The sequence below is a fragment of the Lissotriton vulgaris genome, chromosome 7 (genome assembly GCF_964263255.1).
Source record: "Lissotriton vulgaris chromosome 7, aLisVul1.2, whole genome shotgun sequence".
Taxonomy (NCBI): domain Eukaryota; kingdom Metazoa; phylum Chordata; class Amphibia; order Caudata; family Salamandridae; genus Lissotriton; species Lissotriton vulgaris.
Window position 1 is genome coordinate 381,774,352 of NC_141695.1, and position 4,381 is coordinate 381,778,732.

The 4,381-nt window shown below is 61.8% G+C and overlaps 1 pseudogene; it reads right to left on the reverse strand.

Annotated features, from left to right (window-relative positions):
• Positions 1–331, reverse strand: part of LOC147701692 (18S ribosomal RNA) — a 1,953-nt pseudogene extending 1,622 nt beyond the window's left edge.
• Positions 332–4,381: the final 4,050 nt, after the last annotated feature.

A 4,381-nucleotide genomic window follows, 5' to 3' on the forward strand; every position in this document is an offset into this window, starting at 1 on the left:
ACCATCGAAATTGATAGGGCAGACATCTGAATATATTGTCACTGTCACAAGACATTTGATTGGCCCAAGGTTATCTAGAGTTGCCAAAGTGGCTGGGCGAGCACGGATTGGTCTTGGTCTGATAAATGCATGCATCCTAGGAGGTCAGCGCTCGTCGCCTTGTATTAGCTCTAGAATTACCACAGTTATCCAAGTAACAGATGAGCAATCAAAGGAACCATAACTGATTTAATGAGCTATTCGCAGTTTCACTGTACCAGTCGTGTGTACTTACCCATGAATGGCTTAATCTTTGAGACAAGCATATGCTACTGGCAGGATCAACCAGGTAGCCACACCTGCTGATGGTGTGGGTACAGGAGCCGCGTGCTCATCTCCCTTAACGGCAACCTTGGCAAACCCCTCCCTCTCTAGAGCTTGCTAGGGGAAGGAACTTGCCCGCCTGGGTGGGAGGGCTCGCTGAAGGGCTGGAGAGGTGTAGTCGCACGGGCACCGGCGGACCCAGCCGTCTCTCCCGGAAGGGAGAGGCAGGCCGGGGCACAGCTGAGCGAGAAGCAGGGCAGCAGCACCCCTCAGAATGGTATTTCCGAGCTGCTGCGGAAATGCGCTGGGAAGAGAGGGGAGACAGCGTGGCTCGCGAGGCCTACGGACCTGCCGGGCGGCAGCGTCCGAGGTCCTGGTGCCACCTGACCGCTTCCGCTCAGGTTGGAACACTGGGGGACAAGAGCTACCGGGGCCCCTCGACCTTCGCTCTGCTGGGTAGGGTGAAGGGCCTCCCGCCAGGTGGCAGCCCTTGAGTCGAATGGTCCATGCGGGGTGGAAGCTCTGTGCTCGAAACCACAGCCGAGGCTAGCCAAGCAGTCCATCCCTAAACGGACCAAGAGTGCCCAATCAATCAGAGTACGGCCAGGGCCTCCCCTGGCAGGCATCCTGCCTGGCTGAGAGGCAGGTGCGGACCCGGGCCCCGGCAGGCGGGCCCGGGTCCTGCCTTCCCCTCTCTCAGAAGCACCGGACCGCATGGAAGTCTGGCTGACCCTTTCCCTAGAAATCCAAAGAATAAATACCCCCTTTCTTGCAATCTGTGCGCAAAGGGTGATGGAGGGGACCAAGGCGCATACATGCCTGACCTCCTGGAGCCCTGGCTGGGACCGGAGGGGCAAATGAGCCCACATCAGGACTTCCAGAGAAACCTGGCCATATGGTCACCCTATTGGAAAGCATTGCGCGCGACCAGATGGCTGAGGGGGAAGGCGCGACCAGTTGGCCGGGCCCGGGGAACACAAATCTGCCCGCCCGAGCCTTCACAGGAGGTCTCCCGCCTGACCTTCGGAGTGCTTGGGGGTTCTACGTCCCGGGGGCTCAGAGATCCCGGCTGGGCCTCAGGCCTGGGGCTGCGAACGGGGGTCCTCGATGGACCTCTGACCCGGGTTCCCCCAGGCAGCGGGTAAAGCAGGAGGGAGGCCTGCTCAGGCCCGACAGACCCCCCGTCCTGGGACCATGGCAGAGCAGGGGGACGGAGCCTGGTCCCCTAAGCCCGGCCGGATGTCCCGGGCCGGCAGGGTCAGCCTCCTCATGGCCCGCGCCCCGGGTGCCCTGCCACATGGCAGGCCCAAGCATGGAGCCCAGGTTAGGGATGGCACCCTCCACCCCAGGACCACAAAGGGCCCCTGCCAGACCTCCTGAACCCAAAGTGAGCCCAACAGGCCCCAGACCCATGGCGGAGTGAAGGACCGAGCCCGGTGTAGGGAGCACCCGTCCAGAGCTCTTGGGCCCAGACGCCCAAGGGAGACCGCCCAGGCCCGATGGAGCCCGTCCCGGGCTCTTTGCCATACGGTGTGCCAGAGGACGGAGCCCCGGACAGAGGGAAAGTGGTGCCCGGTCCTAGCCCATCTGGTCCCTGACTGGGAACCGCCAGCCCACAAGGGGTTTCGGCATTACCTGTCCCTACTAATCCGGAGGAAAGATACCCCTCTTTCTGGTAACCCGTGCGCACCGAGGGAGCGGAGGCGCCTGACCTACTGAAGCCCTGGCTGGGATCAGGGAAGCAGACGAGCCCTCATCGGGACTTCCAGGCTGGCCCAGCCATCTGGTCGCCCCATTGGAAAGCATTGCGCGCGGCCAGATGGCTGAGGGGAAAGACGCGACAGATGGCCGGGCCAGAAAGACGCCAATTTGTCTGCCTAGAGCCTTCACTGGAGGGCTCCTGCCTGCCCATGCAGGGCTTGGGGGCACTGCATCCTGGGGGCTCGGAGACCCCGGCAGGGTCTCAAGCCCGTGGCTGAGAATGGGGGTCCCCGACGGACCTCCGACCCGGGCTCATGGCGGAGCTTAACCCATCCCTGGGCCCCCTCAGTGGTGCTGGGGCAAAGCCACGGGCGGAGGCCTCCACTGGCCTGTGTCGGGCCACTAAGGGCCCAGGCCTATGCTCCTGAACACAGCAAAGCTGGGGAAGACCCACCAGGGCCCAGGGCGTGGGACGGAGCCCGGGGTAAGAGCACCCAGCCAATGCTCCCGGGCCCGGATGCCCAGGAGAGGACTGCCAGGGACCGATGGAGCCCGTCCCGGGCACTTTGCCGCATGGCAGGCCAAAGGAGGGAGCCCTAGGCAGTGGGGAGGTGTTGTCTGGGCTAGCCCATCTGGTCCCCTGCTGAGCACCGCCTGCCTTGGAGCGGTTCTGGCATACCCAGTCCCTCATAATCCAGAGTAAAGCTACCCTTCTTTCTGGTAACCCATGCTCACTGAGTAATGGAGGAGACCCAGGGCACGAAGGAGCCCAGGCTGGGATAGAGGAGGCGGAGGAGCCCTCATAGGGACTTCCAGGCCAGCCTGGCCATCTGGTCGTCCCATTGGAAAGCACTGTGCGAGCAGATGGCCGAGGGGAAAGGCGCGACCAGATGGCCGGGCACAAAGGACGCCAATCTGCCCACCCTGAGCCTTCACTGGAAGGCTCCTGCCTGCCCTTTAGAGGGCTTGGGGGCTCTGCCTCCCGGGGGCTCATCAGAGCCCTTAGCTGGGTCTCGGGCACAGGGCTGCAAGGGGGGGCCCCCCGACAGAACTCGGGCCCGTAGGCACTTTGACATGCAGGCAGAGCGGGGGAGGCCTGCCCTGGCCTGATGGACCCCCGTGACGGGCACCCAGGCCCTTAGCTGGCCAAAGGATGTGGCCTCCCACACCCCAGGGCACGCTGGAGCCCAGGCCCCAGAAACGGTCCCCGCTTCTGAACTCAGCCCGGCCAGGGAAGAGGGGATCCTCCCTGGTCACCAGGGACCCCTGTCCTGGGCAGACGGACCCTTGGCAGGCCGCAGGACAGGCGCTCCCACACCCCAGGCCCTGCCCAAATCCCAAGCCCCGGGCACGGTCCCCGCTTCTCAAACCAGCCAGGCTGGGGGGATCTGGGAGCCTGCTCGGGCATGAGGGACCCCCGTCCCGGGCACACGGACCCTCGGCTGGCCGCAGGACGTGGGCTCCTTTTCCGATGATTTTTTTCATAACTCAGTGGAAGTCCGCATAGTGGCACTACGTCAACTTCGCTCAGGGTTAACCAATGCCAAGCCGGTCACTGACCCCCAATGCCAGCATACATAGTGCTAGAGTGTGAGGGGAGCTAAACGATCAGCAGAACAACCAAACCAGGAGAACCTTCCTGGACCAACACTCACGGACCCTCCCGGAGCACAAGGGGCACCAGAGACTGGACCATAGATTGACGTCCACAACCGCGTGCAATGCAAAAGAATCCTGCCAAGCAGATTTTGCCACGTGGAGGTAGGTACCATGGGGAAAATCGCCAAAAGGTGGGAACAGGAACATCAAGAGCTGCCGGGGAATGAACCAGGGGGCACATCCACGAGGACAACAGCCCGGAATGTGGGAGAGGCCTCTCTCTCTCGGTCATTCTTCGAGCCCTATAGACATCAAGGAAGGCAGTGGAAACCAAAATCAACATCCTCTGAGAAGACCTGGGGCTATTGGAGAAGTGAGAAGTGTGGAGAAGTGTGGCTCACTGGTTAGAGCAGGCAGACCCTGAAGCAGAGGTCAGACCCGGACCAGGGTTCAATTCCCGACGCGGCAGGGTCTTGAGCTCAAATGTCCATGGACTTGATAATTCTCGCTTCGGTGCCTGACCTAATCATGGGTTCACACTCTGCAACTCTGGGCATTAAGCTTGCTTAATCTCCACAACGGTCCCCCCCGCGGCGGGATGCCTGGCTTTCACCTTGGGGATGCCCTGTAGGGGCTATCTCACAGGGAAAAGCCAGGGCGGGTTCCCAAGGCAAGCGCAGAGATACCCCTTCGGGGGTCGATTCTGGCGCTATATAAGAAACATAATAATAATAATAATTGAGGGTGGACCATCGGAAACTGACAGAACGAGTCTCAG